Source organism: Triturus cristatus, chromosome 6 (genome assembly GCF_964204655.1).
Source record: "Triturus cristatus chromosome 6, aTriCri1.1, whole genome shotgun sequence".
Lineage (NCBI taxonomy): Eukaryota > Metazoa > Chordata > Amphibia > Caudata > Salamandridae > Triturus > Triturus cristatus.
This window is the reverse complement of record NC_140589.1, coordinates 883246376-883272015: the sequence shown is the minus strand read 5'-3', so window position 1 is coordinate 883272015 and position 25640 is coordinate 883246376. Positions and strand designations below refer to the sequence as shown.

General features: G+C 45.9%; 26 non-coding genes across 26 annotated transcripts; 13 read left to right on the top strand and 13 right to left on the bottom strand.

Annotated features, from left to right (window-relative positions):
* Positions 1–406: 406 nt before the first annotated feature.
* TRNAR-ACG (transfer RNA arginine (anticodon ACG)) lies at positions 407–479 on the top strand. The gene has a single exon. It is a non-coding gene; the product is annotated as a tRNA-Arg (tRNA).
* Positions 480–1486: 1007 nt separating this feature from the next.
* LOC146819275 (U6 spliceosomal RNA) lies at positions 1487–1593 on the bottom strand. Its single transcript, XR_014964010.1, has one exon. It is a non-coding gene; the product is annotated as a U6 spliceosomal RNA (small nuclear RNA).
* A 772-nt stretch (positions 1594–2365) lies between these two features.
* On the top strand, positions 2366–2438 carry TRNAR-ACG (transfer RNA arginine (anticodon ACG)). The gene has a single exon. It is a non-coding gene; the product is annotated as a tRNA-Arg (tRNA).
* A 997-nt stretch (positions 2439–3435) lies between these two features.
* On the bottom strand, positions 3436–3542 carry LOC146819273 (U6 spliceosomal RNA). Its single transcript, XR_014964009.1, has one exon. It is a non-coding gene; the product is annotated as a U6 spliceosomal RNA (small nuclear RNA).
* Positions 3543–4314: 772 nt separating this feature from the next.
* TRNAR-ACG (transfer RNA arginine (anticodon ACG)) lies at positions 4315–4387 on the top strand. The gene has a single exon. It is a non-coding gene; the product is annotated as a tRNA-Arg (tRNA).
* A 1007-nt stretch (positions 4388–5394) lies between these two features.
* Positions 5395–5501, bottom strand: LOC146819271 (U6 spliceosomal RNA). Its single transcript, XR_014964008.1, has one exon. It is a non-coding gene; the product is annotated as a U6 spliceosomal RNA (small nuclear RNA).
* Positions 5502–6273: 772 nt separating this feature from the next.
* On the top strand, positions 6274–6346 carry TRNAR-ACG (transfer RNA arginine (anticodon ACG)). The gene has a single exon. It is a non-coding gene; the product is annotated as a tRNA-Arg (tRNA).
* Positions 6347–7353: 1007 nt separating this feature from the next.
* LOC146819269 (U6 spliceosomal RNA) lies at positions 7354–7460 on the bottom strand. The gene has a single exon (XR_014964007.1). It is a non-coding gene; the product is annotated as a U6 spliceosomal RNA (small nuclear RNA).
* Positions 7461–8232: 772 nt separating this feature from the next.
* Positions 8233–8305, top strand: TRNAR-ACG (transfer RNA arginine (anticodon ACG)). The gene has a single exon. It is a non-coding gene; the product is annotated as a tRNA-Arg (tRNA).
* Positions 8306–9302: 997 nt separating this feature from the next.
* On the bottom strand, positions 9303–9409 carry LOC146819267 (U6 spliceosomal RNA). The gene has a single exon (XR_014964006.1). It is a non-coding gene; the product is annotated as a U6 spliceosomal RNA (small nuclear RNA).
* Positions 9410–10181: 772 nt separating this feature from the next.
* Positions 10182–10254, top strand: TRNAR-ACG (transfer RNA arginine (anticodon ACG)). Its single transcript has one exon. It is a non-coding gene; the product is annotated as a tRNA-Arg (tRNA).
* Positions 10255–11261: 1007 nt separating this feature from the next.
* On the bottom strand, positions 11262–11368 carry LOC146819265 (U6 spliceosomal RNA). Its single transcript, XR_014964004.1, has one exon. It is a non-coding gene; the product is annotated as a U6 spliceosomal RNA (small nuclear RNA).
* Positions 11369–12140: 772 nt separating this feature from the next.
* TRNAR-ACG (transfer RNA arginine (anticodon ACG)) lies at positions 12141–12213 on the top strand. Its single transcript has one exon. It is a non-coding gene; the product is annotated as a tRNA-Arg (tRNA).
* A 997-nt stretch (positions 12214–13210) lies between these two features.
* On the bottom strand, positions 13211–13317 carry LOC146819263 (U6 spliceosomal RNA). Its single transcript, XR_014964003.1, has one exon. It is a non-coding gene; the product is annotated as a U6 spliceosomal RNA (small nuclear RNA).
* Positions 13318–14089: 772 nt separating this feature from the next.
* On the top strand, positions 14090–14162 carry TRNAR-ACG (transfer RNA arginine (anticodon ACG)). The gene has a single exon. It is a non-coding gene; the product is annotated as a tRNA-Arg (tRNA).
* A 1007-nt stretch (positions 14163–15169) lies between these two features.
* On the bottom strand, positions 15170–15276 carry LOC146819261 (U6 spliceosomal RNA). Its single transcript, XR_014964002.1, has one exon. It is a non-coding gene; the product is annotated as a U6 spliceosomal RNA (small nuclear RNA).
* Positions 15277–16048: 772 nt separating this feature from the next.
* Positions 16049–16121, top strand: TRNAR-ACG (transfer RNA arginine (anticodon ACG)). Its single transcript has one exon. It is a non-coding gene; the product is annotated as a tRNA-Arg (tRNA).
* A 997-nt stretch (positions 16122–17118) lies between these two features.
* LOC146819259 (U6 spliceosomal RNA) lies at positions 17119–17225 on the bottom strand. Its single transcript, XR_014964001.1, has one exon. It is a non-coding gene; the product is annotated as a U6 spliceosomal RNA (small nuclear RNA).
* Positions 17226–17997: 772 nt separating this feature from the next.
* On the top strand, positions 17998–18070 carry TRNAR-ACG (transfer RNA arginine (anticodon ACG)). The gene has a single exon. It is a non-coding gene; the product is annotated as a tRNA-Arg (tRNA).
* Positions 18071–19077: 1007 nt separating this feature from the next.
* On the bottom strand, positions 19078–19184 carry LOC146819257 (U6 spliceosomal RNA). Its single transcript, XR_014964000.1, has one exon. It is a non-coding gene; the product is annotated as a U6 spliceosomal RNA (small nuclear RNA).
* Positions 19185–19956: 772 nt separating this feature from the next.
* On the top strand, positions 19957–20029 carry TRNAR-ACG (transfer RNA arginine (anticodon ACG)). Its single transcript has one exon. It is a non-coding gene; the product is annotated as a tRNA-Arg (tRNA).
* Positions 20030–21036: 1007 nt separating this feature from the next.
* On the bottom strand, positions 21037–21143 carry LOC146819255 (U6 spliceosomal RNA). The gene has a single exon (XR_014963999.1). It is a non-coding gene; the product is annotated as a U6 spliceosomal RNA (small nuclear RNA).
* Positions 21144–21915: 772 nt separating this feature from the next.
* On the top strand, positions 21916–21988 carry TRNAR-ACG (transfer RNA arginine (anticodon ACG)). The gene has a single exon. It is a non-coding gene; the product is annotated as a tRNA-Arg (tRNA).
* Positions 21989–22985: 997 nt separating this feature from the next.
* LOC146819253 (U6 spliceosomal RNA) lies at positions 22986–23092 on the bottom strand. Its single transcript, XR_014963998.1, has one exon. It is a non-coding gene; the product is annotated as a U6 spliceosomal RNA (small nuclear RNA).
* A 772-nt stretch (positions 23093–23864) lies between these two features.
* On the top strand, positions 23865–23937 carry TRNAR-ACG (transfer RNA arginine (anticodon ACG)). The gene has a single exon. It is a non-coding gene; the product is annotated as a tRNA-Arg (tRNA).
* A 1007-nt stretch (positions 23938–24944) lies between these two features.
* Positions 24945–25051, bottom strand: LOC146819251 (U6 spliceosomal RNA). The gene has a single exon (XR_014963997.1). It is a non-coding gene; the product is annotated as a U6 spliceosomal RNA (small nuclear RNA).
* Positions 25052–25640: the final 589 nt, after the last annotated feature.

The window sequence follows — 25640 nt, the reverse complement described above, 5'->3', positions numbered from 1 at the left end:
CTATGACAAGGTGTCTGAATTTTCGCCTGTATTGTAATATTAAACACTTTATTGTTGTACCCGCCTGCTGATTAAGGAGTCCTCAAGATCAGCTCCACACAGACGTGGAACTGATGATGTTAATGCAGAATATTTAAGAAACTGAGGCTGATCTAAAACATTTCCTTGGACCTAGGACCATTTCCCCTGACTTTTAGGTCCTTCGTCCTCCTAAAGACCTTTGTATAAGTTAGGAACACCTGACAGAACAGAATTTCAGGAGGTCAGGTGGGTTTACTTGTGTCTTCTGGTTGTGAGCAGTAAACGTGGCTAAAAAGGTTGATGGAATGGTGTTTTAAAACACACACACACACACACACACAACTTCTGGTCCTCTTAAGGACAAAAGTATGGATAATCCTACATGGGGCCAGTGGCGCAATGGATAACGCGTCTGACTACGGATCAGAAGATTGTAGGTTCGACTCCTATCTGGCTCGAAAGGGTCATAGGTCCCTGTTTTATGGTATTCCTGTGGAATTCTTATTTACCTCAGACTTGTTGTAGGTTCAATATTCTCGAGCAGGACTCATCCAGCAGTCGTTCCATGGTAGGGCTGCAGTAATAGGACCACGGCTAGTTAAAAGTTTCCCATTTGCTGCTGGATTCTATGTGAAGGCCGTCATGTGGTGTGCTGCTTTTGTATTTCAACATGGGTCTCTGAGTCTCTAAACTAGGAAAAAATCTTGTTGAGAAAAGTGTGTGTGAGAGGGTCTGTGGGTGCAGGCAGGTGTGTGCACTTGAGTGCTGACCCATTTACATGTGTGAGAGGGACAAGCAAATTGCCTGTGGGATGTAGGCCTACAACTGGAACCAAGCAGCCAGGCAGAACCACAGGTAAGGAGAGAGGAAGGCAGTTCATTATTAGAGCAGGATCATGAGCATCTTGCCCTGCTCCCTTCTGCCCCGATCGGCCACGATCGGCCAAGACCTCTCTATTAGGGTGGAGGGTGAACATTTCTTGGACCTCAGAAACTGAGGGATGCAGCGCCGATATGTCCTCCAAGGGCCTAGAGGACCTGGTGCCCAATCATGCCTGGTGTTTTTCAGCTTACCCGACCAATCTGGTTGCAAGGCGGATTTTAACAGTACTGCTGAAAAGGGACTCCCAGACAGCCCTGAGGCCATCATTTGCATAGGCCCTCCCCTTCTCTTTCTCTTGCTTCCCACAAAGCAACGCATCGCTGGCAGCAGTATAGATTTGGGGGTTGTGAAGAATAATGACAGGGAGGCTGAAGAAGGGAAAGAAAAGTCCCAGAAGTCCTGCAGGCTTCCTTGCTAAATGCAGCTGGCCATAGAGTGCACCTTCATTACTGCGAGGTAAATACATTAAAAATGTTGAGGAGAGACAAATTGAAAAATAGATATTAGGAGGAAAGCACTGGAACCTGCTTTATTATTTCAATTAGTCTTGAAAACATAGAACATTTCTCTCCTGAAAGCTGGTAAAAATATGGAACGCTTCACGAATTTGCGTGTCATCCTTGCGCAGGGGCCATGCTAATCTTCTCTGTATCGTTCCAATTTTAGTATATGTGCCGCCGAAGCGAGCACACTTCATTGATGAACCTACAATGTTTATAAACTCTCTAAATCTACGGTCTCTAGACATAGGGTGGCCTGGCAGAGATGCTCGTATGGCCAGTAAGCATTCAAATCTGAGCCAATGGGCAAAAATGCATGAAGAGTAACAATCCATTATTCTTCACTGCATTTGTGGTCCAAGACTTCACCAATTGGAAGTATGTAGATTATGCCAGGGTTGCAAAGGCTCATGGTTCAGGCTACTGACAAGGAACATTGTGACATCATGCTGCCTGTGGAACAGTGATATTAAAGGTGAGACAGCTGCACAGTAGGTTAGGTGAAGGGCTCTGAGAGGTGAAAGGCAGCATGCTTGGGTCCCTGGACAAGGTGAGCCTATGACAAGGTGTCTGAATTTTCGCCTGTATTGTAATATTAAACACTTTATTGTTGTACCCGCCTGCTGATTAAGGAGTCCTCAAGATCAGCTCCACACAGACGTGGAACTGATGATGTTAATGCAGAATATTTAAGAAACTGAGGCTGATCTAAAACATTTCCTTGGACCTAGGACCATTTCCCCTGACTTTTAGGTCCTTCGTCCTCCTAAAGTCCTTTGTATAAGTTAGGAACACCTGACAGAACAGAATTTCAGGAGGTCAGGTGGGTTTACTTGTGTCTTCTGGTTGTGAGCAGTAAACGTGGCTAAAAAGGTTGATGGAATGGTGTTTTAAAACACACACACACACACACACACAACTTCTGGTCCTCTTAAGGACAAAAGTATGGGTAATCCTACATGGGGCCAGTGGCGCAATGGATAACGCGTCTGACTACGGATCAGAAGATTGTAGGTTCGACTCCTATCTGGCTCGAAAGGGTCATAGGTCCCTGTTTTATGGTATTCCTGTGGAATTCTTATTTACCTCAGACTTGTTGTAGGTTCAATATTCTCGAGCAGGACTCATCCAGCAGTCGTTCCATGGTAGGGCTGCAGTAATAGGACCACGGCTAGTTAAAAGTTTCCCATTTGCTGCTAGATTCTATGTGAAGGCCGTCATGTGGTGTGCTGCTTTTGTATTTCAACATGGGTCTCTGAGTCTCTAAACTAGGAAAAAATCTTGTTGAGAAAAGTGTGTGTGAGAGGGTCTGTGGGTGCAGGCAGGTGTGTGCACTTGAGTGCTGACCCATTTACATGTGTGAGAGGGACAAGCAAATTGCCTGTGGGATGTAGGCCTACAACTGGAACCAAGCAGCCAGGCAGAACCACAGGTAAGGAGAGAGGAAGGCAGTTCATTATTAGAGCAGGATCATGAGCATCTTGCCCTGCTCCCTTCTGCCCCGATCGGCCACGACCTCTCTATTAGGGTGGAGGGTGAACATTTCTTGGACCTCAGAAACTGAGGGATGCAGCGCCGATATGTCCTCCAAGGGCCTAGAGGACCTGGTGCCCAATCATGCCTGGTGTTTTTCAGCTTACCCGACCAATCTGGTTGCAAGGCGGATTTTAACAGTACTGCTGAAAAGGGACTCCCAGACAGCCCTGAGGCCATCATTTGCATAGGCCCTCCCCTTCTCTTTCTCTTGCTTCCCACAAAGCAACGCATCGCTGGCAGCAGTATAGATTTGGGGGTTGTGAAGAATAATGACAGGGAGGCTGAAGAAGGGAAAGAAAAGTCCCAGAAGTCCTGCAGGCTTCCTTGCTAAATGCAGCTGGCCATAGAGTGCACCTTCATTACTGCGAGGTAAATACATTAAAAATGTTGAGGAGAGACAAATTGAAAAATAGATATTAGGAGGAAAGCACTGGAACCTGCTTTATTATTTCAATTAGTCTTGAAAACATAGAACATTTCTCTTCTGAAAGCTGGTAAAAATATGGAACGCTTCACGAATTTGCGTGTCATCCTTGCGCAGGGGCCATGCTAATCTTCTCTGTATCGTTCCAATTTTAGTATATGTGCCGCCGAAGCGAGCACACTTCATTGATGAACCTACAATGTTTATAAACTCTCTAAATCTACGGTCTCTAGACATAGGGTGGCCTGGCAGAGATGCTCGTATGGCCAGTAAGCATTCAAATCTGAGCCAATGGGCAAAAATGCATGAAGAGTAACAATCCATTATTCTTCACTGCATTTGTGGTCCAAGACTTCACCAATTGGAAGTATGTAGATTATGCCAGGGTTGCAAAGGCTCATGGTTCAGGCTACTGACAAGGAACATTGTGACATCATGCTGCCTGTGGAACAGTGATATTAAAGGTGAGACAGCTGCACAGTAGGTTAGGTGAAGGGCTCTGAGAGGTGAAAGGCAGCATGCTTGGGTCCCTGGACAAGGTGAGCCTATGACAAGGTGTCTGAATTTTCGCCTGTATTGTAATATTAAACACTTTATTGTTGTACCCGCCTGCTGATTAAGGAGTCCTCAAGATCAGCTCCACACAGACGTGGAACTGATGATGTTAATGCAGAATATTTAAGAAACTGAGGCTGATCTAAAACATTTCCTTGGACCTAGGACCATTTCCCCTGACTTTTAGGTCCTTCGTCCTCCTAAAGACCTTTGTATAAGTTAGGAACACCTGACAGAACAGAATTTCAGGAGGTCAGGTGGGTTTACTTGTGTCTTCTGGTTGTGAGCAGTAAACGTGGCTAAAAAGGTTGATGGAATGGTGTTTTAAAACACACACACACACACACACACAACTTCTGGTCCTCTTAAGGACAAAAGTATGGGTAATCCTACATGGGGCCAGTGGCGCAATGGATAACGCGTCTGACTACGGATCAGAAGATTGTAGGTTCGACTCCTATCTGGCTCGAAAGGGTCATAGGTCCCTGTTTTATGGTATTCCTGTGGAATTCTTATTTACCTCAGACTTGTTGTAGGTTCAATATTCTCGAGCAGGACTCATCCAGCAGTCGTTCCATGGTAGGGCTGCAGTAATAGGACCACGGCTAGTTAAAAGTTTCCCATTTGCTGCTGGATTCTATGTGAAGGCCGTCATGTGGTGTGCTGCTTTTGTATTTCAACATGGGTCTCTGAGTCTCTAAACTAGGAAAAAATCTTGTTGAGAAAAGTGTGTGTGAGAGGGTCTGTGGGTGCAGGCAGGTGTGTGCACTTGAGTGCTGACCCATTTACATGTGTGAGAGGGACAAGCAAATTGCCTGTGGGATGTAGGCCTACAACTGGAACCAAGCAGCCAGGCAGAACCACAGGTAAGGAGAGAGGAAGGCAGTTCATTATTAGAGCAGGATCATGAGCATCTTGCCCTGCTCCCTTCTGCCCCGATCGGCCACGATCGGCCAAGACCTCTCTATTAGGGTGGAGGGTGAACATTTCTTGGACCTCAGAAACTGAGGGATGCAGCGCCGATATGTCCTCCAAGGGCCTAGAGGACCTGGTGCCCAATCATGCCTGGTGTTTTTCAGCTTACCCGACCAATCTGGTTGCAAGGCGGATTTTAACAGTACTGCTGAAAAGGGACTCCCAGACAGCCCTGAGGCCATCATTTGCATAGGCCCTCCCCTTCTCTTTCTCTTGCTTCCCACAAAGCAACGCATCGCTGGCAGCAGTATAGATTTGGGGGTTGTGAAGAATAATGACAGGGAGGCTGAAGAAGGGAAAGAAAAGTCCCAGAAGTCCTGCAGGCTTCCTTGCTAAATGCAGCTGGCCATAGAGTGCACCTTCATTACTGCGAGGTAAATACATTAAAAATGTTGAGGAGAGACAAATTGAAAAATAGATATTAGGAGGAAAGCACTGGAACCTGCTTTATTATTTCAATTAGTCTTGAAAACATAGAACATTTCTCTCCTGAAAGCTGGTAAAAATATGGAACGCTTCACGAATTTGCGTGTCATCCTTGCGCAGGGGCCATGCTAATCTTCTCTGTATCGTTCCAATTTTAGTATATGTGCCGCCGAAGCGAGCACACTTCATTGATGAACCTACAATGTTTATAAACTCTCTAAATCTACGGTCTCTAGACATAGGGTGGCCTGGCAGAGATGCTCGTATGGCCAGTAAGCATTCAAATCTGAGCCAATGGGCAAAAATGCATGAAGAGTAACAATCCATTATTCTTCACTGCATTTGTGGTCCAAGACTTCACCAATTGGAAGTATGTAGATTATGCCAGGGTTGCAAAGGCTCATGGTTCAGGCTACTGACAAGGAACATTGTGACATCATGCTGCCTGTGGAACAGTGATATTAAAGGTGAGACAGCTGCACAGTAGGTTAGGTGAAGGGCTCTGAGAGGTGAAAGGCAGCATGCTTGGGTCCCTGGACAAGGTGAGCCTATGACAAGGTGTCTGAATTTTCGCCTGTATTGTAATATTAAACACTTTATTGTTGTACCCGCCTGCTGATTAAGGAGTCCTCAAGATCAGCTCCACACAGACGTGGAACTGATGATGTTAATGCAGAATATTTAAGAAACTGAGGCTGATCTAAAACATTTCCTTGGACCTAGGACCATTTCCCCTGACTTTTAGGTCCTTCGTCCTCCTAAAGTCCTTTGTATAAGTTAGGAACACCTGACAGAACAGAATTTCAGGAGGTCAGGTGGGTTTACTTGTGTCTTCTGGTTGTGAGCAGTAAACGTGGCTAAAAAGGTTGATGGAATGGTGTTTTAAAACACACACACACACACACACACAACTTCTGGTCCTCTTAAGGACAAAAGTATGGGTAATCCTACATGGGGCCAGTGGCGCAATGGATAACGCGTCTGACTACGGATCAGAAGATTGTAGGTTCGACTCCTATCTGGCTCGAAAGGGTCATAGGTCCCTGTTTTATGGTATTCCTGTGGAATTCTTATTTACCTCAGACTTGTTGTAGGTTCAATATTCTCGAGCAGGACTCATCCAGCAGTCGTTCCATGGTAGGGCTGCAGTAATAGGACCACGGCTAGTTAAAAGTTTCCCATTTGCTGCTGGATTCTATGTGAAGGCCGTCATGTGGTGTGCTGCTTTTGTATTTCAACATGGGTCTCTGAGTCTCTAAACTAGGAAAAAATCTTGTTGAGAAAAGTGTGTGTGAGAGGGTCTGTGGGTGCAGGCAGGTGTGTGCACTTGAGTGCTGACCCATTTACATGTGTGAGAGGGACAAGCAAATTGCCTGTGGGATGTAGGCCTACAACTGGAACCAAGCAGCCAGGCAGAACCACAGGTAAGGAGAGAGGAAGGCAGTTCATTATTAGAGCAGGATCATGAGCATCTTGCCCTGCTCCCTTCTGCCCCGATCGGCCACGATCGGCCAAGACCTCTCTATTAGGGTGGAGGGTGAACATTTCTTGGACCTCAGAAACTGAGGGATGCAGCGCCGATATGTCCTCCAAGGGCCTAGAGGACCTGGTGCCCAATCATGCCTGGTGTTTTTCAGCTTACCCGACCAATCTGGTTGCAAGGCGGATTTTAACAGTACTGCTGAAAAGGGACTCCCAGACAGCCCTGAGGCCATCATTTGCATAGGCCCTCCCCTTCTCTTTCTCTTGCTTCCCACAAAGCAACGCATCGCTGGCAGCAGTATAGATTTGGGGGTTGTGAAGAATAATGACAGGGAGGCTGAAGAAGGGAAAGAAAAGTCCCAGAAGTCCTGCAGGCTTCCTTGCTAAATGCAGCTGGCCATAGAGTGCACCTTCATTACTGCGAGGTAAATACATTAAAAATGTTGAGGAGAGACAAATTGAAAAATAGATATTAGGAGGAAAGCACTGGAACCTGCTTTATTATTTCAATTAGTCTTGAAAACATAGAACATTTCTCTTCTGAAAGCTGGTAAAAATATGGAACGCTTCACGAATTTGCGTGTCATCCTTGCGCAGGGGCCATGCTAATCTTCTCTGTATCGTTCCAATTTTAGTATATGTGCCGCCGAAGCGAGCACACTTCATTGATGAACCTACAATGTTTATAAACTCTCTAAATCTACGGTCTCTAGACATAGGGTGGCCTGGCAGAGATGCTCGTATGGCCAGTAAGCATTCAAATCTGAGCCAATGGGCAAAAATGCATGAAGAGTAACAATCCATTATTCTTCACTGCATTTGTGGTCCAAGACTTCACCAATTGGAAGTATGTAGATTATGCCAGGGTTGCAAAGGCTCATGGTTCAGGCTACTGACAAGGAACATTGTGACATCATGCTGCCTGTGGAACAGTGATATTAAAGGTGAGACAGCTGCACAGTAGGTTAGGTGAAGGGCTCTGAGAGGTGAAAGGCAGCATGCTTGGGTCCCTGGACAAGGTGAGCCTATGACAAGGTGTCTGAATTTTCGCCTGTATTGTAATATTAAACACTTTATTGTTGTACCCGCCTGCTGATTAAGGAGTCCTCAAGATCAGCTCCACACAGACGTGGAACTGATGATGTTAATGCAGAATATTTAAGAAACTGAGGCTGATCTAAAACATTTCCTTGGACCTAGGACCATTTCCCCTGACTTTTAGGTCCTTCGTCCTCCTAAAGTCCTTTGTATAAGTTAGGAACACCTGACAGAACAGAATTTCAGGAGGTCAGGTGGGTTTACTTGTGTCTTCTGGTTGTGAGCAGTAAACGTGGCTAAAAAGGTTGATGGAATGGTGTTTTAAAACACACACACACACACACACACAACTTCTGGTCCTCTTAAGGACAAAAGTATGGGTAATCCTACATGGGGCCAGTGGCGCAATGGATAACGCGTCTGACTACGGATCAGAAGATTGTAGGTTCGACTCCTATCTGGCTCGAAAGGGTCATAGGTCCCTGTTTTATGGTATTCCTGTGGAATTCTTATTTACCTCAGACTTGTTGTAGGTTCAATATTCTCGAGCAGGACTCATCCAGCAGTCGTTCCATGGTAGGGCTGCAGTAATAGGACCACGGCTAGTTAAAAGTTTCCCATTTGCTGCTGGATTCTATGTGAAGGCCGTCATGTGGTGTGCTGCTTTTGTATTTCAACATGGGTCTCTGAGTCTCTAAACTAGGAAAAAATCTTGTTGAGAAAAGTGTGTGTGAGAGGGTCTGTGGGTGCAGGCAGGTGTGTGCACTTGAGTGCTGACCCATTTACATGTGTGAGAGGGACAAGCAAATTGCCTGTGGGATGTAGGCCTACAACTGGAACCAAGCAGCCAGGCAGAACCACAGGTAAGGAGAGAGGAAGGCAGTTCATTATTAGAGCAGGATCATGAGCATCTTGCCCTGCTCCCTTCTGCCCCGATCGGCCACGACCTCTCTATTAGGGTGGAGGGTGAACATTTCTTGGACCTCAGAAACTGAGGGATGCAGCGCCGATATGTCCTCCAAGGGCCTAGAGGACCTGGTGCCCAATCATGCCTGGTGTTTTTCAGCTTACCCGACCAATCTGGTTGCAAGGCGGATTTTAACAGTACTGCTGAAAAGGGACTCCCAGACAGCCCTGAGGCCATCATTTGCATAGGCCCTCCCCTTCTCTTTCTCTTGCTTCCCACAAAGCAACGCATCGCTGGCAGCAGTATAGATTTGGGGGTTGTGAAGAATAATGACAGGGAGGCTGAAGAAGGGAAAGAAAAGTCCCAGAAGTCCTGCAGGCTTCCTTGCTAAATGCAGCTGGCCATAGAGTGCACCTTCATTACTGCGAGGTAAATACATTAAAAATGTTGAGGAGAGACAAATTGAAAAATAGATATTAGGAGGAAAGCACTGGAACCTGCTTTATTATTTCAATTAGTCTTGAAAACATAGAACATTTCTCTCCTGAAAGCTGGTAAAAATATGGAACGCTTCACGAATTTGCGTGTCATCCTTGCGCAGGGGCCATGCTAATCTTCTCTGTATCGTTCCAATTTTAGTATATGTGCCGCCGAAGCGAGCACACTTCATTGATGAACCTACAATGTTTATAAACTCTCTAAATCTACGGTCTCTAGACATAGGGTGGCCTGGCAGAGATGCTCGTATGGCCAGTAAGCATTCAAATCTGAGCCAATGGGCAAAAATGCATGAAGAGTAACAATCCATTATTCTTCACTGCATTTGTGGTCCAAGACTTCACCAATTGGAAGTATGTAGATTATGCCAGGGTTGCAAAGGCTCATGGTTCAGGCTACTGACAAGGAACATTGTGACATCATGCTGCCTGTGGAACAGTGATATTAAAGGTGAGACAGCTGCACAGTAGGTTAGGTGAAGGGCTCTGAGAGGTGAAAGGCAGCATGCTTGGGTCCCTGGACAAGGTGAGCCTATGACAAGGTGTCTGAATTTTCGCCTGTATTGTAATATTAAACACTTTATTGTTGTACCCGCCTGCTGATTAAGGAGTCCTCAAGATCAGCTCCACACAGACGTGGAACTGATGATGTTAATGCAGAATATTTAAGAAACTGAGGCTGATCTAAAACATTTCCTTGGACCTAGGACCATTTCCCCTGACTTTTAGGTCCTTCGTCCTCCTAAAGTCCTTTGTATAAGTTAGGAACACCTGACAGAACAGAATTTCAGGAGGTCAGGTGGGTTTACTTGTGTCTTCTGGTTGTGAGCAGTAAACGTGGCTAAAAAGGTTGATGGAATGGTGTTTTAAAACACACACACACACACACACACAACTTCTGGTCCTCTTAAGGACAAAAGTATGGGTAATCCTACATGGGGCCAGTGGCGCAATGGATAACGCGTCTGACTACGGATCAGAAGATTGTAGGTTCGACTCCTATCTGGCTCGAAAGGGTCATAGGTCCCTGTTTTATGGTATTCCTGTGGAATTCTTATTTACCTCAGACTTGTTGTAGGTTCAATATTCTCGAGCAGGACTCATCCAGCAGTCGTTCCATGGTAGGGCTGCAGTAATAGGACCACGGCTAGTTAAAAGTTTCCCATTTGCTGCTGGATTCTATGTGAAGGCCGTCATGTGGTGTGCTGCTTTTGTATTTCAACATGGGTCTCTGAGTCTCTAAACTAGGAAAAAATCTTGTTGAGAAAAGTGTGTGTGAGAGGGTCTGTGGGTGCAGGCAGGTGTGTGCACTTGAGTGCTGACCCATTTACATGTGTGAGAGGGACAAGCAAATTGCCTGTGGGATGTAGGCCTACAACTGGAACCAAGCAGCCAGGCAGAACCACAGGTAAGGAGAGAGGAAGGCAGTTCATTATTAGAGCAGGATCATGAGCATCTTGCCCTGCTCCCTTCTGCCCCGATCGGCCACGATCGGCCAAGACCTCTCTATTAGGGTGGAGGGTGAACATTTCTTGGACCTCAGAAACTGAGGGATGCAGCGCCGATATGTCCTCCAAGGGCCTAGAGGACCTGGTGCCCAATCATGCCTGGTGTTTTTCAGCTTACCCGACCAATCTGGTTGCAAGGCGGATTTTAACAGTACTGCTGAAAAGGGACTCCCAGACAGCCCTGAGGCCATCATTTGCATAGGCCCTCCCCTTCTCTTTCTCTTGCTTCCCACAAAGCAACGCATCGCTGGCAGCAGTATAGATTTGGGGGTTGTGAAGAATAATGACAGGGAGGCTGAAGAAGGGAAAGAAAAGTCCCAGAAGTCCTGCAGGCTTCCTTGCTAAATGCAGCTGGCCATAGAGTGCACCTTCATTACTGCGAGGTAAATACATTAAAAATGTTGAGGAGAGACAAATTGAAAAATAGATATTAGGAGGAAAGCACTGGAACCTGCTTTATTATTTCAATTAGTCTTGAAAACATAGAACATTTCTCTCCTGAAAGCTGGTAAAAATATGGAACGCTTCACGAATTTGCGTGTCATCCTTGCGCAGGGGCCATGCTAATCTTCTCTGTATCGTTCCAATTTTAGTATATGTGCCGCCGAAGCGAGCACACTTCATTGATGAACCTACAATGTTTATAAACTCTCTAAATCTACGGTCTCTAGACATAGGGTGGCCTGGCAGAGATGCTCGTATGGCCAGTAAGCATTCAAATCTGAGCCAATGGGCAAAAATGCATGAAGAGTAACAATCCATTATTCTTCACTGCATTTGTGGTCCAAGACTTCACCAATTGGAAGTATGTAGATTATGCCAGGGTTGCAAAGGCTCATGGTTCAGGCTACTGACAAGGAACATTGTGACATCATGCTGCCTGTGGAACAGTGATATTAAAGGTGAGACAGCTGCACAGTAGGTTAGGTGAAGGGCTCTGAGAGGTGAAAGGCAGCATGCTTGGGTCCCTGGACAAGGTGAGCCTATGACAAGGTGTCTGAATTTTCGCCTGTATTGTAATATTAAACACTTTATTGTTGTACCCGCCTGCTGATTAAGGAGTCCTCAAGATCAGCTCCACACAGACGTGGAACTGATGATGTTAATGCAGAATATTTAAGAAACTGAGGCTGATCTAAAACATTTCCTTGGACCTAGGACCATTTCCCCTGACTTTTAGGTCCTTCGTCCTCCTAAAGTCCTTTGTATAAGTTAGGAACACCTGACAGAACAGAATTTCAGGAGGTCAGGTGGGTTTACTTGTGTCTTCTGGTTGTGAGCAGTAAACGTGGCTAAAAAGGTTGATGGAATGGTGTTTTAAAACACACACACACACACACACACAACTTCTGGTCCTCTTAAGGACAAAAGTATGGGTAATCCTACATGGGGCCAGTGGCGCAATGGATAACGCGTCTGACTACGGATCAGAAGATTGTAGGTTCGACTCCTATCTGGCTCGAAAGGGTCATAGGTCCCTGTTTTATGGTATTCCTGTGGAATTCTTATTTACCTCAGACTTGTTGTAGGTTCAATATTCTCGAGCAGGACTCATCCAGCAGTCGTTCCATGGTAGGGCTGCAGTAATAGGACCACGGCTAGTTAAAAGTTTCCCATTTGCTGCTGGATTCTATGTGAAGGCCGTCATGTGGTGTGCTGCTTTTGTATTTCAACATGGGTCTCTGAGTCTCTAAACTAGGAAAAAATCTTGTTGAGAAAAGTGTGTGTGAGAGGGTCTGTGGGTGCAGGCAGGTGTGTGCACTTGAGTGCTGACCCATTTACATGTGTGAGAGGGACAAGCAAATTGCCTGTGGGATGTAGGCCTACAACTGGAACCAAGCAGCCAGGCAGAACCACAGGTAAGGAGAGAGGAAGGCAGTTCATTATTAGAGCAGGATCATGAGCATCTTGCCCTGCTCCCTTCTGCCCCGATCGGCCACGACCTCTCTATTAGGGTGGAGGGTGAACATTTCTTGGACCTCAGAAACTGAGGGATGCAGCGCCGATATGTCCTCCAAGGGCCTAGAGGACCTGGTGCCCAATCATGCCTGGTGTTTTTCAGCTTACCCGACCAATCTGGTTGCAAGGCGGATTTTAACAGTACTGCTGAAAAGGGACTCCCAGACAGCCCTGAGGCCATCATTTGCATAGGCCCTCCCCTTCTCTTTCTCTTGCTTCCCACAAAGCAACGCATCGCTGGCAGCAGTATAGATTTGGGGGTTGTGAAGAATAATGACAGGGAGGCTGAAGAAGGGAAAGAAAAGTCCCAGAAGTCCTGCAGGCTTCCTTGCTAAATGCAGCTGGCCATAGAGTGCACCTTCATTACTGCGAGGTAAATACATTAAAAATGTTGAGGAGAGACAAATTGAAAAATAGATATTAGGAGGAAAGCACTGGAACCTGCTTTATTATTTCAATTAGTCTTGAAAACATAGAACATTTCTCTTCTGAAAGCTGGTAAAAATATGGAACGCTTCACGAATTTGCGTGTCATCCTTGCGCAGGGGCCATGCTAATCTTCTCTGTATCGTTCCAATTTTAGTATATGTGCCGCCGAAGCGAGCACACTTCATTGATGAACCTACAATGTTTATAAACTCTCTAAATCTACGGTCTCTAGACATAGGGTGGCCTGGCAGAGATGCTCGTATGGCCAGTAAGCATTCAAATCTGAGCCAATGGGCAAAAATGCATGAAGAGTAACAATCCATTATTCTTCACTGCATTTGTGGTCCAAGACTTCACCAATTGGAAGTATGTAGATTATGCCAGGGTTGCAAAGGCTCATGGTTCAGGCTACTGACAAGGAACATTGTGACATCATGCTGCCTGTGGAACAGTGATATTAAAGGTGAGACAGCTGCACAGTAGGTTAGGTGAAGGGCTCTGAGAGGTGAAAGGCAGCATGCTTGGGTCCCTGGACAAGGTGAGCCTATGACAAGGTGTCTGAATTTTCGCCTGTATTGTAATATTAAACACTTTATTGTTGTACCCGCCTGCTGATTAAGGAGTCCTCAAGATCAGCTCCACACAGACGTGGAACTGATGATGTTAATGCAGAATATTTAAGAAACTGAGGCTGATCTAAAACATTTCCTTGGACCTAGGACCATTTCCCCTGACTTTTAGGTCCTTCGTCCTCCTAAAGACCTTTGTATAAGTTAGGAACACCTGACAGAACAGAATTTCAGGAGGTCAGGTGGGTTTACTTGTGTCTTCTGGTTGTGAGCAGTAAACGTGGCTAAAAAGGTTGATGGAATGGTGTTTTAAAACACACACACACACACACACACAACTTCTGGTCCTCTTAAGGACAAAAGTATGGATAATCCTACATGGGGCCAGTGGCGCAATGGATAACGCGTCTGACTACGGATCAGAAGATTGTAGGTTCGACTCCTATCTGGCTCGAAAGGGTCATAGGTCCCTGTTTTATGGTATTCCTGTGGAATTCTTATTTACCTCAGACTTGTTGTAGGTTCAATATTCTCGAGCAGGACTCATCCAGCAGTCGTTCCATGGTAGGGCTGCAGTAATAGGACCACGGCTAGTTAAAAGTTTCCCATTTGCTGCTGGATTCTATGTGAAGGCCGTCATGTGGTGTGCTGCTTTTGTATTTCAACATGGGTCTCTGAGTCTCTAAACTAGGAAAAAATCTTGTTGAGAAAAGTGTGTGTGAGAGGGTCTGTGGGTGCAGGCAGGTGTGTGCACTTGAGTGCTGACCCATTTACATGTGTGAGAGGGACAAGCAAATTGCCTGTGGGATGTAGGCCTACAACTGGAACCAAGCAGCCAGGCAGAACCACAGGTAAGGAGAGAGGAAGGCAGTTCATTATTAGAGCAGGATCATGAGCATCTTGCCCTGCTCCCTTCTGCCCCGATCGGCCACGATCGGCCAAGACCTCTCTATTAGGGTGGAGGGTGAACATTTCTTGGACCTCAGAAACTGAGGGATGCAGCGCCGATATGTCCTCCAAGGGCCTAGAGGACCTGGTGCCCAATCATGCCTGGTGTTTTTCAGCTTACCCGACCAATCTGGTTGCAAGGCGGATTTTAACAGTACTGCTGAAAAGGGACTCCCAGACAGCCCTGAGGCCATCATTTGCATAGGCCCTCCCCTTCTCTTTCTCTTGCTTCCCACAAAGCAACGCATCGCTGGCAGCAGTATAGATTTGGGGGTTGTGAAGAATAATGACAGGGAGGCTGAAGAAGGGAAAGAAAAGTCCCAGAAGTCCTGCAGGCTTCCTTGCTAAATGCAGCTGGCCATAGAGTGCACCTTCATTACTGCGAGGTAAATACATTAAAAATGTTGAGGAGAGACAAATTGAAAAATAGATATTAGGAGGAAAGCACTGGAACCTGCTTTATTATTTCAATTAGTCTTGAAAACATAGAACATTTCTCTCCTGAAAGCTGGTAAAAATATGGAACGCTTCACGAATTTGCGTGTCATCCTTGCGCAGGGGCCATGCTAATCTTCTCTGTATCGTTCCAATTTTAGTATATGTGCCGCCGAAGCGAGCACACTTCATTGATGAACCTACAATGTTTATAAACTCTCTAAATCTACGGTCTCTAGACATAGGGTGGCCTGGCAGAGATGCTCGTATGGCCAGTAAGCATTCAAATCTGAGCCAATGGGCAAAAATGCATGAAGAGTAACAATCCATTATTCTTCACTGCATTTGTGGTCCAAGACTTCACCAATTGGAAGTATGTAGATTATGCCAGGGTTGCAAAGGCTCATGGTTCAGGCTACTGACAAGGAACATTGTGACATCATGCTGCCTGTGGAACAGTGATATTAAAGGTGAGACAGCTGCACAGTAGGTTAGGTGAAGGGCTCTGAGAGGTGAAAGGCAGCATGCTTGGGTCCCTGGACAAGGTGAGCCTATGACAAGGTGTCTGAATTTTCGCCTGTATTGTAATATTAAACACTTTATTGTTGTACCCGCCTGCTGATTAAGGAGTCCTCAAGATCAGCTCCACACAGACGTGGAACTGATGATGTTAATGCAGAATATTTAAGAAACTGAGGCTGATCTAAAACATTTCCTTGGACCTAGGACCATTTCCCCTGACTTTTAGGTCCTTCGTCCTCCTAAAGTCCTTTGTATAAGTTAGGAACACCTGACAGAACAGAATTTCAGGAGGTCAGGTGGGTTTACTTGTGTCTTCTGGTTGTGAGCAGTAAACGTGGCTAAAAAGGTTGATGGAATGGTGTTTTAAAACACACACACACACACACACACAACTTCTGGTCCTCTTAAGGACAAAAGTATGGGTAATCCTACATGGGGCCAGTGGCGCAATGGATAACGCGTCTGACTACGGATCAGAAGATTGTAGGTTCGACTCCTATCTGGCTCGAAAGGGTCATAGGTCCCTGTTTTATGGTATTCCTGTGGAATTCTTATTTACCTCAGACTTGTTGTAGGTTCAATATTCTCGAGCAGGACTCATCCAGCAGTCGTTCCATGGTAGGGCTGCAGTAATAGGACCACGGCTAGTTAAAAGTTTCCCATTTGCTGCTAGATTCTATGTGAAGGCCGTCATGTGGTGTGCTGCTTTTGTATTTCAACATGGGTCTCTGAGTCTCTAAACTAGGAAAAAATCTTGTTGAGAAAAGTGTGTGTGAGAGGGTCTGTGGGTGCAGGCAGGTGTGTGCACTTGAGTGCTGACCCATTTACATGTGTGAGAGGGACAAGCAAATTGCCTGTGGGATGTAGGCCTACAACTGGAACCAAGCAGCCAGGCAGAACCACAGGTAAGGAGAGAGGAAGGCAGTTCATTATTAGAGCAGGATCATGAGCATCTTGCCCTGCTCCCTTCTGCCCCGATCGGCCACGACCTCTCTATTAGGGTGGAGGGTGAACATTTCTTGGACCTCAGAAACTGAGGGATGCAGCGCCGATATGTCCTCCAAGGGCCTAGAGGACCTGGTGCCCAATCATGCCTGGTGTTTTTCAGCTTACCCGACCAATCTGGTTGCAAGGCGGATTTTAACAGTACTGCTGAAAAGGGACTCCCAGACAGCCCTGAGGCCATCATTTGCATAGGCCCTCCCCTTCTCTTTCTCTTGCTTCCCACAAAGCAACGCATCGCTGGCAGCAGTATAGATTTGGGGGTTGTGAAGAATAATGACAGGGAGGCTGAAGAAGGGAAAGAAAAGTCCCAGAAGTCCTGCAGGCTTCCTTGCTAAATGCAGCTGGCCATAGAGTGCACCTTCATTACTGCGAGGTAAATACATTAAAAATGTTGAGGAGAGACAAATTGAAAAATAGATATTAGGAGGAAAGCACTGGAACCTGCTTTATTATTTCAATTAGTCTTGAAAACATAGAACATTTCTCTTCTGAAAGCTGGTAAAAATATGGAACGCTTCACGAATTTGCGTGTCATCCTTGCGCAGGGGCCATGCTAATCTTCTCTGTATCGTTCCAATTTTAGTATATGTGCCGCCGAAGCGAGCACACTTCATTGATGAACCTACAATGTTTATAAACTCTCTAAATCTACGGTCTCTAGACATAGGGTGGCCTGGCAGAGATGCTCGTATGGCCAGTAAGCATTCAAATCTGAGCCAATGGGCAAAAATGCATGAAGAGTAACAATCCATTATTCTTCACTGCATTTGTGGTCCAAGACTTCACCAATTGGAAGTATGTAGATTATGCCAGGGTTGCAAAGGCTCATGGTTCAGGCTACTGACAAGGAACATTGTGACATCATGCTGCCTGTGGAACAGTGATATTAAAGGTGAGACAGCTGCACAGTAGGTTAGGTGAAGGGCTCTGAGAGGTGAAAGGCAGCATGCTTGGGTCCCTGGACAAGGTGAGCCTATGACAAGGTGTCTGAATTTTCGCCTGTATTGTAATATTAAACACTTTATTGTTGTACCCGCCTGCTGATTAAGGAGTCCTCAAGATCAGCTCCACACAGACGTGGAACTGATGATGTTAATGCAGAATATTTAAGAAACTGAGGCTGATCTAAAACATTTCCTTGGACCTAGGACCATTTCCCCTGACTTTTAGGTCCTTCGTCCTCCTAAAGACCTTTGTATAAGTTAGGAACACCTGACAGAACAGAATTTCAGGAGGTCAGGTGGGTTTACTTGTGTCTTCTGGTTGTGAGCAGTAAACGTGGCTAAAAAGGTTGATGGAATGGTGTTTTAAAACACACACACACACACACACACAACTTCTGGTCCTCTTAAGGACAAAAGTATGGGTAATCCTACATGGGGCCAGTGGCGCAATGGATAACGCGTCTGACTACGGATCAGAAGATTGTAGGTTCGACTCCTATCTGGCTCGAAAGGGTCATAGGTCCCTGTTTTATGGTATTCCTGTGGAATTCTTATTTACCTCAGACTTGTTGTAGGTTCAATATTCTCGAGCAGGACTCATCCAGCAGTCGTTCCATGGTAGGGCTGCAGTAATAGGACCACGGCTAGTTAAAAGTTTCCCATTTGCTGCTGGATTCTATGTGAAGGCCGTCATGTGGTGTGCTGCTTTTGTATTTCAACATGGGTCTCTGAGTCTCTAAACTAGGAAAAAATCTTGTTGAGAAAAGTGTGTGTGAGAGGGTCTGTGGGTGCAGGCAGGTGTGTGCACTTGAGTGCTGACCCATTTACATGTGTGAGAGGGACAAGCAAATTGCCTGTGGGATGTAGGCCTACAACTGGAACCAAGCAGCCAGGCAGAACCACAGGTAAGGAGAGAGGAAGGCAGTTCATTATTAGAGCAGGATCATGAGCATCTTGCCCTGCTCCCTTCTGCCCCGATCGGCCACGATCGGCCAAGACCTCTCTATTAGGGTGGAGGGTGAACATTTCTTGGACCTCAGAAACTGAGGGATGCAGCGCCGATATGTCCTCCAAGGGCCTAGAGGACCTGGTGCCCAATCATGCCTGGTGTTTTTCAGCTTACCCGACCAATCTGGTTGCAAGGCGGATTTTAACAGTACTGCTGAAAAGGGACTCCCAGACAGCCCTGAGGCCATCATTTGCATAGGCCCTCCCCTTCTCTTTCTCTTGCTTCCCACAAAGCAACGCATCGCTGGCAGCAGTATAGATTTGGGGGTTGTGAAGAATAATGACAGGGAGGCTGAAGAAGGGAAAGAAAAGTCCCAGAAGTCCTGCAGGCTTCCTTGCTAAATGCAGCTGGCCATAGAGTGCACCTTCATTACTGCGAGGTAAATACATTAAAAATGTTGAGGAGAGACAAATTGAAAAATAGATATTAGGAGGAAAGCACTGGAACCTGCTTTATTATTTCAATTAGTCTTGAAAACATAGAACATTTCTCTCCTGAAAGCTGGTAAAAATATGGAACGCTTCACGAATTTGCGTGTCATCCTTGCGCAGGGGCCATGCTAATCTTCTCTGTATCGTTCCAATTTTAGTATATGTGCCGCCGAAGCGAGCACACTTCATTGATGAACCTACAATGTTTATAAACTCTCTAAATCTACGGTCTCTAGACATAGGGTGGCCTGGCAGAGATGCTCGTATGGCCAGTAAGCATTCAAATCTGAGCCAATGGGCAAAAATGCATGAAGAGTAACAATCCATTATTCTTCACTGCATTTGTGGTCCAAGACTTCACCAATTGGAAGTATGTAGATTATGCCAGGGTTGCAAAGGCTCATGGTTCAGGCTACTGACAAGGAACATTGTGACATCATGCTGCCTGTGGAACAGTGATATTAAAGGTGAGACAGCTGCACAGTAGGTTAGGTGAAGGGCTCTGAGAGGTGAAAGGCAGCATGCTTGGGTCCCTGGACAAGGTGAGCCTATGACAAGGTGTCTGAATTTTCGCCTGTATTGTAATATTAAACACTTTATTGTTGTACCCGCCTGCTGATTAAGGAGTCCTCAAGATCAGCTCCACACAGACGTGGAACTGATGATGTTAATGCAGAATATTTAAGAAACTGAGGCTGATCTAAAACATTTCCTTGGACCTAGGACCATTTCCCCTGACTTTTAGGTCCTTCGTCCTCCTAAAGTCCTTTGTATAAGTTAGGAACACCTGACAGAACAGAATTTCAGGAGGTCAGGTGGGTTTACTTGTGTCTTCTGGTTGTGAGCAGTAAACGTGGCTAAAAAGGTTGATGGAATGGTGTTTTAAAACACACACACACACACACACACAACTTCTGGTCCTCTTAAGGACAAAAGTATGGGTAATCCTACATGGGGCCAGTGGCGCAATGGATAACGCGTCTGACTACGGATCAGAAGATTGTAGGTTCGACTCCTATCTGGCTCGAAAGGGTCATAGGTCCCTGTTTTATGGTATTCCTGTGGAATTCTTATTTACCTCAGACTTGTTGTAGGTTCAATATTCTCGAGCAGGACTCATCCAGCAGTCGTTCCATGGTAGGGCTGCAGTAATAGGACCACGGCTAGTTAAAAGTTTCCCATTTGCTGCTGGATTCTATGTGAAGGCCGTCATGTGGTGTGCTGCTTTTGTATTTCAACATGGGTCTCTGAGTCTCTAAACTAGGAAAAAATCTTGTTGAGAAAAGTGTGTGTGAGAGGGTCTGTGGGTGCAGGCAGGTGTGTGCACTTGAGTGCTGACCCATTTACATGTGTGAGAGGGACAAGCAAATTGCCTGTGGGATGTAGGCCTACAACTGGAACCAAGCAGCCAGGCAGAACCACAGGTAAGGAGAGAGGAAGGCAGTTCATTATTAGAGCAGGATCATGAGCATCTTGCCCTGCTCCCTTCTGCCCCGATCGGCCACGATCGGCCAAGACCTCTCTATTAGGGTGGAGGGTGAACATTTCTTGGACCTCAGAAACTGAGGGATGCAGCGCCGATATGTCCTCCAAGGGCCTAGAGGACCTGGTGCCCAATCATGCCTGGTGTTTTTCAGCTTACCCGACCAATCTGGTTGCAAGGCGGATTTTAACAGTACTGCTGAAAAGGGACTCCCAGACAGCCCTGAGGCCATCATTTGCATAGGCCCTCCCCTTCTCTTTCTCTTGCTTCCCACAAAGCAACGCATCGCTGGCAGCAGTATAGATTTGGGGGTTGTGAAGAATAATGACAGGGAGGCTGAAGAAGGGAAAGAAAAGTCCCAGAAGTCCTGCAGGCTTCCTTGCTAAATGCAGCTGGCCATAGAGTGCACCTTCATTACTGCGAGGTAAATACATTAAAAATGTTGAGGAGAGACAAATTGAAAAATAGATATTAGGAGGAAAGCACTGGAACCTGCTTTATTATTTCAATTAGTCTTGAAAACATAGAACATTTCTCTTCTGAAAGCTGGTAAAAATATGGAACGCTTCACGAATTTGCGTGTCATCCTTGCGCAGGGGCCATGCTAATCTTCTCTGTATCGTTCCAATTTTAGTATATGTGCCGCCGAAGCGAGCACACTTCATTGATGAACCTACAATGTTTATAAACTCTCTAAATCTACGGTCTCTAGACATAGGGTGGCCTGGCAGAGATGCTCGTATGGCCAGTAAGCATTCAAATCTGAGCCAATGGGCAAAAATGCATGAAGAGTAACAATCCATTATTCTTCACTGCATTTGTGGTCCAAGACTTCACCAATTGGAAGTATGTAGATTATGCCAGGGTTGCAAAGGCTCATGGTTCAGGCTACTGACAAGGAACATTGTGACATCATGCTGCCTGTGGAACAGTGATATTAAAGGTGAGACAGCTGCACAGTAGGTTAGGTGAAGGGCTCTGAGAGGTGAAAGGCAGCATGCTTGGGTCCCTGGACAAGGTGAGCCTATGACAAGGTGTCTGAATTTTCGCCTGTATTGTAATATTAAACACTTTATTGTTGTACCCGCCTGCTGATTAAGGAGTCCTCAAGATCAGCTCCACACAGACGTGGAACTGATGATGTTAATGCAGAATATTTAAGAAACTGAGGCTGATCTAAAACATTTCCTTGGACCTAGGACCATTTCCCCTGACTTTTAGGTCCTTCGTCCTCCTAAAGTCCTTTGTATAAGTTAGGAACACCTGACAGAACAGAATTTCAGGAGGTCAGGTGGGTTTACTTGTGTCTTCTGGTTGTGAGCAGTAAACGTGGCTAAAAAGGTTGATGGAATGGTGTTTTAAAACACACACACACACACACACACAACTTCTGGTCCTCTTAAGGACAAAAGTATGGGTAATCCTACATGGGGCCAGTGGCGCAATGGATAACGCGTCTGACTACGGATCAGAAGATTGTAGGTTCGACTCCTATCTGGCTCGAAAGGGTCATAGGTCCCTGTTTTATGGTATTCCTGTGGAATTCTTATTTACCTCAGACTTGTTGTAGGTTCAATATTCTCGAGCAGGACTCATCCAGCAGTCGTTCCATGGTAGGGCTGCAGTAATAGGACCACGGCTAGTTAAAAGTTTCCCATTTGCTGCTGGATTCTATGTGAAGGCCGTCATGTGGTGTGCTGCTTTTGTATTTCAACATGGGTCTCTGAGTCTCTAAACTAGGAAAAAATCTTGTTGAGAAAAGTGTGTGTGAGAGGGTCTGTGGGTGCAGGCAGGTGTGTGCACTTGAGTGCTGACCCATTTACATGTGTGAGAGGGACAAGCAAATTGCCTGTGGGATGTAGGCCTACAACTGGAACCAAGCAGCCAGGCAGAACCACAGGTAAGGAGAGAGGAAGGCAGTTCATTATTAGAGCAGGATCATGAGCATCTTGCCCTGCTCCCTTCTGCCCCGATCGGCCACGACCTCTCTATTAGGGTGGAGGGTGAACATTTCTTGGACCTCAGAAACTGAGGGATGCAGCGCCGATATGTCCTCCAAGGGCCTAGAGGACCTGGTGCCCAATCATGCCTGGTGTTTTTCAGCTTACCCGACCAATCTGGTTGCAAGGCGGATTTTAACAGTACTGCTGAAAAGGGACTCCCAGACAGCCCTGAGGCCATCATTTGCATAGGCCCTCCCCTTCTCTTTCTCTTGCTTCCCACAAAGCAACGCATCGCTGGCAGCAGTATAGATTTGGGGGTTGTGAAGAATAATGACAGGGAGGCTGAAGAAGGGAAAGAAAAGTCCCAGAAGTCCTGCAGGCTTCCTTGCTAAATGCAGCTGGCCATAGAGTGCACCTTCATTACTGCGAGGTAAATACATTAAAAATGTTGAGGAGAGACAAATTGAAAAATAGATATTAGGAGGAAAGCACTGGAACCTGCTTTATTATTTCAATTAGTCTTGAAAACATAGAACATTTCTCTTCTGAAAGCTGGTAAAAATATGGAACGCTTCACGAATTTGCGTGTCATCCTTGCGCAGGGGCCATGCTAATCTTCTCTGTATCGTTCCAATTTTAGTATATGTGCCGCCGAAGCGAGCACACTTCATTGATGAACCTACAATGTTTATAAACTCTCTAAATCTACGGTCTCTAGACATAGGGTGGCCTGGCAGAGATGCTCGTATGGCCAGTAAGCATTCAAATCTGAGCCAATGGGCAAAAATGCATGAAGAGTAACAATCCATTATTCTTCACTGCATTTGTGGTCCAAGACTTCACCAATTGGAAGTATGTAGATTATGCCAGGGTTGCAAAGGCTCATGGTTCAGGCTACTGACAAGGAACATTGTGACATCATGCTGCCTGTGGAACAGTGATATTAAAGGTGAGACAGCTGCACAGTAGGTTAGGTGAAGGGCTCTGAGAGGTGAAAGGCAGCATGCTTGGGTCCCTGGACAAGGTGAGCCTATGACAAGGTGTCTGAATTTTCGCCTGTATTGTAATATTAAACACTTTATTGTTGTACCCGCCTGCTGATTAAGGAGTCCTCAAGATCAGCTCCACACAGACGTGGAACTGATGATGTTAATGCAGAATATTTAAGAAACTGAGGCTGATCTAAAACATTTCCTTGGACCTAGGACCATTTCCCCTGACTTTTAGGTCCTTCGTCCTCCTAAAGACCTTTGTATAAGTTAGGAACACCTGACAGAACAGAATTTCAGGAGGTCAGGTGGGTTTACTTGTGTCTTCTGGTTGTGAGCAGTAAACGTGGCTAAAAAGGTTGATGGAATGGTGTTTTAAAACACACACACACACACACACACAACTTCTGGTCCTCTTAAGGACAAAAGTATGGGTAATCCTACATGGGGCCAGTGGCGCAATGGATAACGCGTCTGACTACGGATCAGAAGATTGTAGGTTCGACTCCTATCTGGCTCGAAAGGGTCATAGGTCCCTGTTTTATGGTATTCCTGTGGAATTCTTATTTACCTCAGACTTGTTGTAGGTTCAATATTCTCGAGCAGGACTCATCCAGCAGTCGTTCCATGGTAGGGCTGCAGTAATAGGACCACGGCTAGTTAAAAGTTTCCCATTTGCTGCTGGATTCTATGTGAAGGCCGTCATGTGGTGTGCTGCTTTTGTATTTCAACATGGGTCTCTGAGTCTCTAAACTAGGAAAAAATCTTGTTGAGAAAAGTGTGTGTGAGAGGGTCTGTGGGTGCAGGCAGGTGTGTGCACTTGAGTGCTGACCCATTTACATGTGTGAGAGGGACAAGCAAATTGCCTGTGGGATGTAGGCCTACAACTGGAACCAAGCAGCCAGGCAGAACCACAGGTAAGGAGAGAGGAAGGCAGTTCATTATTAGAGCAGGATCATGAGCATCTTGCCCTGCTCCCTTCTGCCCCGATCGGCCACGATCGGCCAAGACCTCTCTATTAGGGTGGAGGGTGAACATTTCTTGGACCTCAGAAACTGAGGGATGCAGCGCCGATATGTCCTCCAAGGGCCTAGAGGACCTGGTGCCCAATCATGCCTGGTGTTTTTCAGCTTACCCGACCAATCTGGTTGCAAGGCGGATTTTAACAGTACTGCTGAAAAGGGACTCCCAGACAGCCCTGAGGCCATCATTTGCATAGGCCCTCCCCTTCTCTTTCTCTTGCTTCCCACAAAGCAACGCATCGCTGGCAGCAGTATAGATTTGGGGGTTGTGAAGAATAATGACAGGGAGGCTGAAGAAGGGAAAGAAAAGTCCCAGAAGTCCTGCAGGCTTCCTTGCTAAATGCAGCTGGCCATAGAGTGCACCTTCATTACTGCGAGGTAAATACATTAAAAATGTTGAGGAGAGACAAATTGAAAAATAGATATTAGGAGGAAAGCACTGGAACCTGCTTTATTATTTCAATTAGTCTTGAAAACATAGAACATTTCTCTCCTGAAAGCTGGTAAAAATATGGAACGCTTCACGAATTTGCGTGTCATCCTTGCGCAGGGGCCATGCTAATCTTCTCTGTATCGTTCCAATTTTAGTATATGTGCCGCCGAAGCGAGCACACTTCATTGATGAACCTACAATGTTTATAAACTCTCTAAATCTACGGTCTCTAGACATAGGGTGGCCTGGCAGAGATGCTCGTATGGCCAGTAAGCATTCAAATCTGAGCCAATGGGCAAAAATGCATGAAGAGTAACAATCCATTATTCTTCACTGCATTTGTGGTCCAAGACTTCACCAATTGGAAGTATGTAGATTATGCCAGGGTTGCAAAGGCTCATGGTTCAGGCTACTGACAAGGAACATTGTGACATCATGCTGCCTGTGGAACAGTGATATTAAAGGTGAGACAGCTGCACAGTAGGTTAGGTGAAGGGCTCTGAGAGGTGAAAGGCAGCATGCTTGGGTCCCTGGACAAGGTGAGCCTATGACAAGGTGTCTGAATTTTCGCCTGTATTGTAATATTAAACACTTTATTGTTGTACCCGCCTGCTGATTAAGGAGTCCTCAAGATCAGCTCCACACAGACGTGGAACTGATGATGTTAATGCAGAATATTTAAGAAACTGAGGCTGATCTAAAACATTTCCTTGGACCTAGGACCATTTCCCCTGACTTTTAGGTCCTTCGTCCTCCTAAAGTCCTTTG